We start from the raw sequence: 12,405 nt of genomic DNA on the forward strand, positions 1-12,405 counted from the left end.
GACCCTAAACTTGGGGGTGCACTCCCCTGCCTGGCCATAACGGACACTAGAGTTTAATTTGACATAGAGTCTCGCTAACAAATAAACAATGGACTCCGGTGCCCCCATTTCCAATAATTTGGCCCATAAAATATTATGGTCCACCATATCAAAGGCGCTACTCAAGTCGGCGAAGTAGAGGTAGAGCGATCCTTTTTTTGCTTTTGTGTACTTCCCGATTATTAAGTCGAGGTTGAGGCATTGTTCTAATGTTCCTCTGCCCTTCCTGAAACCATATTGGGAATCAGCCAGGATATTATTAGACTCTGCCCATTCTTCCAGCCTAACCATAAGTACCCGACTCATGATTTTCACCGAGGAGTCCAGGAGGGAAATTGGGCGGTAATTCTTCGCATCCCCCCTGTCTCCTTTCTTGTAAATTGGTACAATTATGGATTCCTCCCATGTGTGGGGAACCCCGTTGCATACGGCAGCATTAAATACCTTTGTAAGCAACGGACCCCAAATCTCGGGTGCTGTTTTGTATACGTCAATGGGTACCCCATCAGGTCCCTGGGCCTTCCCACCCCTACTGGATTTAATACTGTCCCACACTTTGGCAGTAGTGATATCCAAGGGGATGACAGGCCACCTATCATCATAAACTCCCCTAGTTCTGGCCGAGTCAAAAATCAGAGAGAAGTGGGTGACCCAGCTCTCCGCACTGACGTTAGCCGATAGTTCGGGCATCTTATCGTCCTTTAAAAAGGGACTATTAACAGTTGCCCAAAATAAAGAGGAATCCGCGGTGAAGGCTGCCTGGTCTAGTTTATCCCATGCCTCTTGTCTTAGTTCTGTTTTCCTGGACTTAATTGCGGTCTGATAGATCCCTCGCAGTTCCCTAATCATTCCAATATCTCTCCTCTCTGCTGCCAGTGCTATTTTGAGCCCCTTAAGTGCAATAGAACATGCATGGTCAACCCATCCCCTATGCTGAAGTTTCCTACCCTTAGGGAGTATGGTGAAGTTGCTATCTATAATTAAATTAATATTGATAAAATTATGCACAGTTTCGACAGTTCCTTCCTCACTTTCTAAAATTGTAACGATTTCCGTAAGACATTTTGAAACGATGGTGTTGGATGTAATATCCGCATTATTACCTTTCCATCTGATACGGATACCATTAGGTCGATGTGGCTCAATATTGGTAATAGTGCATGGATTATAAACCTGTCGGTCCTTCCATAATGAAACCTCAGCAGTGATACAGTTATGATCACTAATTAGGTTGTCCACAACCACAGGGGCTGAACACCATGGGCTAATACCGGATGACATACAGATAAAGTCAATTACTGTATTAGCATTCCTTCCCGTGAAAGTGGGAGTGATTTCACCTGAGGAATTAACCTGGTTAACCAGTATTTCCATGTCATAGGTAGTTAGAATTTTGTTCAAAGAATTACCATAAGAATTATGCGGGAAATGGCGAACACCATCCCCCCAATGGTCAATAAAGCCACATACCCTTTGAGCAGCAAAGGGACACACCACTGTATTAAAATCCCCTACCCAAATGATATCAAAAACAATATCGGATTTGGTTATGATGTCTTCCATAGCAGACTCCAAAGCAAGTACAACCTGATACCTTGAACGATCAAAAATATTATTATAAAAATTAATTAAAAGGATATTTCTACCCTGCTCCTGTTGAAGCCATAAAATCTGGGAGTGTGCACCAACCAAAACATGTTTCTTAACTTTAATGGGTATTTCTACAGAAATCAGAACCAATAACCCACCCTTTGCCCTGCCCGACGGTGAGGCCACAGCAGGTAAATTGAAAGAAACAAAACCATTATAATTGATTGGGTCAACACACCAGGTTTCCTGAAGACATACAATATTAAAAGTGTTAATAAACTCTAACCATCCCAGACAGGTGTCCTTTGATAAGAGTCCCGCAATGTTCCAGCTAGCAATCAAACAGGCACTCTGTCTACAGGGTTTGGATAGAGGTATAGGGCTAGTAGGAACAGGGGGGACAAGATTACAAGGCTGGTCCCCAGCCGGATGGACCCAGTTCTCTCTATCACAGCAACTGGGCTTCCCGCTGGTAATATCCGAGGGGTTATCATTCCAACTGGTATATACTGTGTCTAACACCCTCGGAATAACGTCCCCTCCCGTGCCTCCAACTGCGTCAGCAACATCCACTGATTTAAACAGGACTGGCTCCAGTCAATCATTACAATCCAGTCCGCTCAGTGCTTCAAATCGGTTTGACATAGTGATAGTAGAACCAGGGAAAACATTCATATCTCCTTCTCTTGTCCCAGTATGTTCAACATTAGAACGGGAATTAAGGTGCCTATAGAAATACCCTAAAGGCCGAAGAGATATCCCTTGATCCCGTGAAGGGGATGATTGTGCTCTTAACAAGGCTGTTGAGGCAAGATGGGGACTTCGGAAGTTAACTACAATACAATCACCCCCACAAGTCTTGCGCGAGCTCCCAATCCAGTTAACTCTTCTTGTGCTTAATATATCCTTTGCTAAAACAACTGGGAAGCCGCATTCCCGATGCAGCCAATCCACAGTTTTGTTTTTCAAAGAAGTATGGGATTCAATATAATTGCGGCCAGTCTCATTAACTGGTGGAACATTGGTGAGAACTGCCACAAATGGGGCACAAGCTGGGGGCAAATCGGGCCTGGAGGTACCAGAGTTTTTTGCACTAGGTCCTAGCTGATTCTCGACGACAGGGGTACATAACAATCTATGTTGTCCTGGGGTCTGCAAGGAGTCTAGAGCATTTCTTCTCTCCTCACAGTGTTCTCCATATGAAGTCTTAGGAGGGTTAGTCTTGACCGTTGGTTTAACTACCTTAGAAGCCTGTCGGGGAACATGACTATTTTCTAAAACCTCATCATTTACTTTGGTGCCAGTACTGGCATTAAGGTGTGATTCTAACAAGCCTCCTAGTCTGGCCACTTCGTTAACTACCATATCAAGTTTGTTCAATGATGGTTTAATTAATAGATCAAACTTGGCATCAATCATGCTGATTAAAAGGTCCAACTGCTTACTATCTATGGTGACCGGATTACTATCCTGCACTACAGTGGGGTCACGAGCAGAATTGGTAGGTAAAAGATCAGCTCTCTTAGATGATCGCACCCCCCCCCCTTTTAGAATATACATTCTTGTTATGGGTCCGGCTAGAACGTAGTACTCTCTGTGATGTTGTAGCCGTCAGGGTAGCAGTCGATGGGTCTGGTATAAGTATTAAATCCTCGGGAGAGGAATCAGCGGGGCTGTTTCCTTCTAAGGAGGCAACCACTATAGAACCATCCATATCATGATTAGGCTCATTAAGCTCATTACTTACATCCTGATTGAAAACGGGTAAAGAAGTAGGGGGGTTGATATTTGAGGGGATAGGGTCAGCGATTTCTAGCCGCCCCAATGACTTTCTCCGCTCCTGATTTACCTTGTCAACCATTTTCACAAGATAATTATCCATGGTTGATTTTACCGAGATAGGTTTAGCTTTTGACATGGGTTAAACTAGTACAGCCCTATGACAATTTGAGCACAAATAACAAGCGATTACCAACCCTACCAACCCTTACGTATTATCCGCTTTAGTGCTATATTCTCACAGCACAACAATATGTACTCAACCCAGCTGGTACCTCTAGACAAATCAGGAAGTCCACGGCCCCCTCCTGCCCCCTCCTGTCCCGGACTGTCACAGACTGTCCGCCCTTTGTCCGGGCTTCGTCCGGCGCGTTCCGCGTAGCGGTCGCAGGCAATGTTTAAATAAGGCGAGTGGACGGGGGAAAGCACAGGTGTTGCGCCGCAGGGGCTGCTGGGGACCTGAGTCCCGTGAAGCTTCTACTCTCCTCTCCTCGTTGAAAGCCCCTCACCAGGTAACAGGCAGCAAGGTAAGCCCCTCCTGGGACAACAGAGCAACAGTTCACAGGCAGCGTCCTGTCCGGTTTGGTTGCGATGCGGGACCTCTTGGCCTCAATGCCTCTTCAGCTCGTGTGCATACATCCAGAAACACAGCCCAGTCCTTTTCCACTGTTGAGTTATTCCAAATCCCAGGTGTCCTCTTTCACAAAAAAAGAGAAAAGCGTCTTTAAGGGAACAGAGCCAGCAGGTCAGTGACGGAAAAGAGACCTGGGAACCCCCGTGGCAGAGACTGAAGCCGTGCAGCTCTCGTGCAGCTACCGGCTTGCACACAGCGGGAGAGCACAAACAGTGACCAGAGGGGGATCTCTGCGAGCGGCTTCCCTGCCACACTCGCACTCACACGAAGCATGCAGTTGCGTTGTCCTCCAGCCGCAAACAAGCAGCAAACAAGTCAGCGAAGGTACCGAGTTTTCGGCGTTTTTTTTCAGCGTTTGTTCTTTCCCCGTTTTCCGGTCATTCCGGCCACGTCCTACTCGGAGATCGCCCAGGTGCACAGAGCAGGTAAAATGTGGCAGAATTGCCAAAATCACAGTACACCCAAAAGCCTACGTGTCTGAAGTCAAGTGAGGTCAGGAATGGAGATTGTCGAAAAAGGGTAGGCGGAGGTTAGCATATTAAATTGACTTAGACATACATGTGTAGGGTGGAGCTACCCCACCTTCCTGCACTAGCGCAGGTGCCTGGCAACATTTAATGTTGTTTCTGCTACTTCGGTACAGCTTACTTAGGCACTGACTTTGTCCCTGCACTTTTGTTGTGTTTTGCCTCTCGATTCCTCTCGTTCTCTTCTGAGTTTATCTTGACTTTCCATCTTCTTGAATCGCATACTGAACTTGAACTTACCTTGTGATTCATTTGATCTTAGCGCCCCACTCTCAGTGTCTTATGGATTAGCACACACCAATTACTTGTGGCATGAGTGTACTATTTCATGTCGCGTTCTTTTCAAAGAGTACCAGCCGATGGTTCTGTGAAAGCCCTGTGTCCAGTGCCTGTCATTAACCGGTGTCTCTGGTGCAGGTGTCTCCAACCAGTCGATCGCGAGCTACCAGTAGCTCACAGAAACATTCAGAGTAGCTCACAGCCTCAATTTCGTTTTTAAATGAGCACAGGGTCCCATTTTCCTTTTGAAGTCAAGGGAAGGCTGCGTTTATTTTACAATATTATCAGGCTGTAGATTGCAGGGCTCTATCAGATTTATAACCCAGGCTGAGGCACAGAGGTAAATAACTGAGGTATTTTACTCTTAAACAAAAGTCCTTGTCAACAAAATATTGGAGCGCGTGAACAATATGATGTTTCTGAATGCTTTTAAATTGCAGAAAATTAAAATGAAAGTTAGCTTAATGATTAAGTAAACACTTCATTTTAAATTTCTTCTAGTTAAAAGTGTCACCGTTTACAAATAGCAGGCCTCTTGCTCTCAGTGGCCAGTAGACAGTATGCCATATCTATAACTGACAAACATTAGGGTTTTTTTAATCCGCTAAATTCAAAGTGAAGAAAAAACTTTCTAAGAAGCACTAAGTCTGAGTGATTTTCTCTACTTTCAATTAAGCAAATAACGTCGTAATGTGTTATGAGGCATGTTTCTTCACTTTCAGTTCCTCCCATTCCAACAAATAGCTGTATTTTCTGTTACAAATATGATATGGCACAGTGTCTACAGTCCACTGGGTGCAAGATGCCTGCTGTTTGTAAATGTGACAATTGTAAATGGAAGAAAATGTAAATGATGAGTTTTATGGAATCCATATAAACATAAAGTTAACTCTTCAGTTTAATTTCCTCCCATTTCAAAATGTCACCTTTACACACAGCAGGCATCTTGCTCCCAGTGGCTCCTAGATATGGTGCCATATTTATAACTGAAAAGAGCAGCCATTATTGTAAGTAGGGGAAATTTAAAGTGCAGAAAAATGTTCCATATTATGAACATTTTTGCAGAACATTTTTCTACACTTTAAATTTCTCCCATTTAACAAAAGACTGTATGTTTGTGTTATACATGTAAGTGAGCAACATATGGTGAAAGGTTTCTCCTGTGCCACAAGTAGATACAATACAGGCTCTCAGTCACCCATACAGATATATCTCATTCATATGCACACATGTTCATACACCCCCAAAGATCACACTCTCACAGACACACATGGCAGCCAGATACTTTTTAAGGCATGGGCAAAGTGGACTCTGGCCCAGGGCCCCCGTTTTTCAGGGGGGGGAGGACCTGATAGAACCAACTTTGTTCTACAGAGAGTCTTGCCCAGATGACTTTAATAATTTTTAAACAGTGTTTTAAATACCGTTTTCCTTTAATTTTTAATGTGGGTGATGTGTGGGAGTCTATTACAGACATTTTGCAGAGACATGTTGTGTTAATCTTTCATGCAACATCCAAAAAATAAGTTTCTTCCAGATCGAAACAGGACCTCATATATTAGAAATTGGAGAGTGTCACAGAGATAATTTGCAGTAATGTTAGTGAGCAGATGCTGTTACAATATTGAAAACGCATATCATTATTCCTGAATATTAGATGTAAACACATTCATGATTTGGATTAGTGGGACTGTGCACTGTCAATGAGTTGGCCAAAGAGGTAATGAAAGAATTGAAACTGCATCATAAATTCAAAGCTGTTCTTAATAGGGGCCCCTCAAGATGGGGAAGGGCCGAAAGCATGGCAATAAGGAGGGAAGAAATTAGGGGCTTACAAAAGACCCCAATTTCATTAGAATGGGACGCAATGCTTGAATTTTTTATATTCTCTGAATCTTCATTACACTGAGATGCTGTAGTATAGATACTTACCTACCAATACAAAATGTAGAAACCAAAAGCAGATCCCCCCCAGGCACTAACAAACCAGATACACGCACAGCTGTAAGCCATTCATTTGGGAATATATATATGAACAGAGACTAAACCAACTATTTATCGGCCTATGGTAGGACAGGAGTGAGTCTAGGGAAGGGTGAGGGCGGGAATGTTTATGTGGCTAGTTACAGGGAGGTGGGGGGAATGTTAAGCTGGCATAGAATGTATGAATGTACCATTGATACAAACACTGTTATTGCGAATTACAATCCTGTAACCGCAGCTTTTAAGGTGGATACACTTCTTTTTTTTTTATTTTATGTTCAGGAGTTTTTAATGGCTATAAAAATACAACTGTCACAATGTTCAGCCTTCCTAGTTTCATCTTCACATCTCCTACAGATGCTATGGAGACAAGTTCCAAGTGCACCACAGGTGCCGCAAGCGTTCTTCACGCTAGTTCAACGGTCCTTGCAACCCCACTAAAACCAGCATTGTCCCAACACCCCTGAGCCCCATGTACTTCATCAGAAATCCGCTCCATTTCCCCCAGTGCTACTCCAGTCGAACGCCCTCTTCCCACATCAGCCAATGTCTTTAAGGTCACAAAGCCCCACTACTGCTAACAAAAGATACACCCTGTCTCCACAATTCCCTTCAGCCAGTCCTAAGGTGGATACATCTCTTTGTAGAATATAAATAAGTTGTAATGATCGCTCTCTGATTTCAGTATGGTACACCTATATGTATCCTGTAACATATGATTTACTGTCATGTTAGATTGTCAAGCATACAAATTATTAAAATATGTTTGTTTTAAAATAGGGGCACTTCAAAATATGTGTGGTCCAGAGCCCCCAAAATCCTTCAGATGACCCTGAGGGCAGTCTTGTCATAGTGCCTCTAGTCAAAGTATTTTGTCAAATCCTAGTATCTGGCTTTATGGAAATAAGGCTAAAGATCTGTGAATCTGGAAATGGGAGTGTCTGGTAACAATGTGCAAGTTGTTTAGCCTTCAGTAGCTCACAATGATTTTCAATGATCAGAAGTAGCTCTCACTACAGAAAACGTTGGAGACCCCTGCTCTGGTGTTTCTCTGTTCCCCAATTTTCCCTTGGTTCCTAAACTGAGATATTTTTCTTTCATTATTTCAGCTGGAATGGGTGGACAAGTAGGATTCTCTGTGGGCCCACTTTTGTTTAAATTGCACTTTTTCTCTATAACTAACACCCACAAGTGGATACCCCTCTGACACCAGGGGCAATTGTGTGCTTTTCATGTATAACACTTAGATAAAACCACTGAGAGTGCTTTAGAGGTTACTGAGGGGGAAGTTCTGATGACGGCTTTTAAATGTGTATAGAGCTGAGAACCAAATGAGGGTGGGACAAGAGGGATAAATGAAGATTTCACAAGTGTGAAAGCTTGCACTGGAAACCTAAACAATTAGAATGATTAAGTGGAATGCTAGATGCCCCAGCAACTGTATTAGGCAAAGTAAAGTACTAACATGTATAAATAGGGTCAAGGTAGGATTTCGAAGGCACCCAGAAACACAATTTCCAGTTAGCAAGGGTCAGAACAAATTCTACGCCTCATACTTTGTCCTGCACATGCTGGTTCAGGTATATGGTTGGAGCGTCAGTACCGATAGCAGAGAAGGCTGTGTCAGGGGTATGGTGCTCGCGGTCCACTGGATCTTGCACCTGCACTTTTCCTTGGGCCCAATCACAAAACCCACCATCCAAATAAGCTAGGTGCCCATCCCTCGCCGTAGCTGCGAGTACTCTGAACTTGGTGCAGGCCTTTCCCATGGAGAAGCACGTTCTATGGCATGCTGGATCCTATCATAGGAGGACTGCAGATTATGCTTAGGATTTTCTAGTGCCTGATATTTGTGCTCGGCTTCTTCAGTGAAACACATGTAGGATCAAGATTCAAGGCACCCTCTGATCTTGGGGACATTTAATTGAGAACATACTTTGGGGCCACTTCAGGGTTCCCAGGCTTCACACTTGCAGAATGATGCAGGTCTTTCCCCTGTGTTACAGTGAGATCCTGCCTCAGACAGATTTTTCACAGTCCTTCCTTCAATAGCAGCCTCTCCCTCATTTAAGGGCACCACCAATGTCCCTGCAGAGCAGTCGGTCAGCTCTCCCTCAAACAAAGGTCTAGTATGTCTTTCCCGGCATTCCTGGTCAAAGTCCCATGATTTGTGGTCCTGAACCTGGCAAGGAGAGTTAGTTATCCCAGACCTGGAGCACATGGTTTCTCTTTTACTACTGGTGTGGAGACCCTGGTTTCTGGTAGAGAAATATTGGTGCACTTACTCGAAGTTTCTGTCATATCCATCATATCAAATATGCAGACAACGGATAACAATAATTAGTTCTGAGACTTTTGCTTATTCCACTCAAGGTCATTCAGAGGCTTTGTGTTTAGGTGTCAGCAGAGGGCGAAGTGGAGTTCAGTCTCCTATAAGGGGAGAACCAAAACAAGGGTACATGGGAAAGGGAGGCTGGCCTATCTAATTCCATATTAACCTGTGGGGGTAACCCTAACAGTGAGCACAACATCCACAGCCAAGCTGGGGTCCTTTCCCCTTCCCAATCAACATGCTTCCACTTCCCTTCGTGAACGTAATCATGCAATGATTTGTCTCTTACTGCTGTACCAAAGACTGACAGCTGAAGCATAAACTTAAACTTGAATGATGGGATGTTTTCTAGTAGACATCGAGGATGAGGACTATTGGAAGCATCAGTCCATGAGAATAGAGCAACAGAGCCAGGAAAGAGGACACATAGGTCAGGTAGATTTTAAGGTGGCCTAGTGAGCTCATCGGGAAGTCAATCCGGTGATCAATGAATGGATGACAGAATATCAAAAGTGTGCTCACGAGATCGAGGATGGGCTGAAGCCAATTAGAATGATCTAGTTAAGGCTGATTTGATTAAGAGTTGGGGAGGGATTTTAAAACTTATGTCTTAGTTTTAGGGAAAATTTAGTGAGCAAGTTTATGGAGCCAGGCTTCTTCCTCTATGCAGATCTAATTGACTCACAATAATTTACCAAGCGCAATTGGTCCTTTCCATGTGCCACAATGCGTCTGAAACAAGGATAATATTTGCTGTATATTGCTGGGGTGTTTGGCTCACTGACATCTACAATGTCATGGGTTGCTTTTCTTCACCAAGACGTCGTGGCGTAAGACTTGTGATGTGCGGGTCAACAAGGAAGTGCTTCACAGGGTGGATGCAAAGGCACACATTTTTCAGTGGGGGTAGTGCAGCAAAATTAATAACAAAATACAAAAGGCATGAGATGCAGAGGCGTAGCACAGGACCACAGGCAGAGCTAGAACCGGCAGGGTAGGCTAGATATGCCTAGTGATCTTATTTGGCATTACCTCTGTAACTATGATTAAACTGCGGAGCGGCGCCTGGCCTCAAAATAGCCTCCGCTCACAGCATGGCCCAGCCAACCATAGCTCAGTGTATGTTTAGCTTTGCTCTGTAGGACAGGGGCTTGACGTTTATCGCAAGAGCATGTTTTTAACTAAACTATTTTTTACTGTAATATGTGATTTTCTCTGCATTAAAAACTAACTATACATATGTACACACAGATGGGACAATAACGTATGCCCTATATTAAACGGCCATACCTTAAACATATCTGGGCACAAAGTCATAGAGCTAACAGTAAAAGCTCTGATTTAAAGTAACTAAAAGGCATTTCAAACTTCCTGTTGCTTTTGCATACTGTGGCCCTTACACTGTTTCATTGACTTTGCTTTTTGGACAGCATGTTCACACTGCATGTGCCACCTAGTGACCTAAAACAACAGTCATACAAAAATATATTTTTCAGAAAATAATCAGCAGAAGTCAGAGGTCCATCGAAAATCTTACTTTATGGAACAGTTTGCGGTTCGAAAGGTGAGCGGACATTTTAAATAGGAACTCTGATTAAACAGTCCCATTCACCAGAATGCCTATTTTTCCACAGTTTTAACATTTCTTAGTAGCTTCTTCTAGGATCCACTATGTCTAGGGCCCACTGCTCCCGACATGATTTGTCTGATGAGTGCAGGTCTCCGATCAGACATTGCTTCAATGCTACTACAAAGCTAGACCCTTCCAAGTTTCCCTTGAAAAGTTCCTCCATCCACTTGCAGCTTGTGCTCCCCGAAAAGACACCTCACTTCAAGCTCTGGCCATGCCACATTTCGCCTGCGCTGGGGCGGCTGGGGCTGTGGACACACTCATCTCCCATTGCGTCTTACGTGAGGCCGGCTACGAGAGCATCTCCAGACAAGTCTAACATATAACAACTTCAGCTAAAGAGGAGACCAGACTGGAAACTAAACAAACCCTGACAACCAATGCATCACCCACTGGGTGGCATAACTAGATATAAGGACCATGCTAGATAACAGAGGACTATACTGAACGTACAGTCCAACAAACATCAAGGGCATGCAACACAGGCACATGGTACATGCTTAGGGATGACGAAAAGGAGGCTGAAACAGGGGGTACAATCAGGGATCAAACCGCAGAGAGGCTTGACTATGTATTCAGAAAGACAAAGGGAAAATAAAAGTTTAGAGGTATTTGTTCCTGCACTGTCCACACAGGTATCATAGAAACACACTGAGTAAGTTACTCTTCGAATGGAAATACTCCCAAGAAAAAAAAGCACAAAACATCATCATACTAAGAAAGGCAGCAGAAACTGCTGCCAGATAAGTTACATCCTGACATCAAGCTAAACACAAAATGCAATTCTAAGCATGTATTTCCAATTCTTTTGTATACTTCTGTGAATATCTTTGTAATAAAACAAAACTGAAAGAACGCCGATTCTCCTGTTCTGCCTTTTCATTATAAGTCATATATTAATTTTGTAAACACGGGTATATCTAAGCATGTCGATAAAGTTCATCTGAATTGAATTGGAGAGTTGAACTGGAATAACATGGGCCGGCCACCTCTTACACGTGTTCACAGAGCCCCAATAAGGAGCGCACAGAGCCTGCAGTCCGCTTTTTATGGCCCTTCAGGCTCGAGGACGCTATCAGAGTGCAGCCTCTTCTGTGGCAGTAAAGTCACTGTCTATAATGAATTACTAATGTTCAAAGTCCAGCAGCGTGAGACTACAATGGTGCAATCGTTTTATAGCGGTGATGTCTGCGTCGAATGGTCCGATGGCAAATCAGTGACTAATGACCCACGGTTCCTTCAGTACTGAGACAGCTATGTACAATGTCTTTAAAACTGCATCGGATTATTACTGCCCACGAACATACGACATGGAATAATATATGCAACTTTTGGGACACTGCATGCATAGGTTGTATGCTCAATATTTTTATATTGGGCTTTGTTTTTTCTACTTGCGACTGAATTGTAGTTCTATAAATGTGTTTTTTCTCTAAATGGGGTTTCTATTATGTGATGTCCCTGAAATGGGTTTCTATTCTTTGGTTCTCTCTGAATGTATATACCGCAGTGAACACACCTCTTTATAGTGAGTTTTCATCTTTATCCAAAGCAACAAATCACAGAATATCAGCTCATACTCTTCTAAACAAGCAGGAACTTGCAGTCAGTC

This window comes from Triturus cristatus, chromosome 5_1 (genome assembly GCF_964204655.1).
Source record: "Triturus cristatus chromosome 5_1, aTriCri1.1, whole genome shotgun sequence".
In the NCBI taxonomy this organism is placed as follows: Eukaryota; Metazoa; Chordata; class Amphibia; order Caudata; family Salamandridae; genus Triturus; species Triturus cristatus.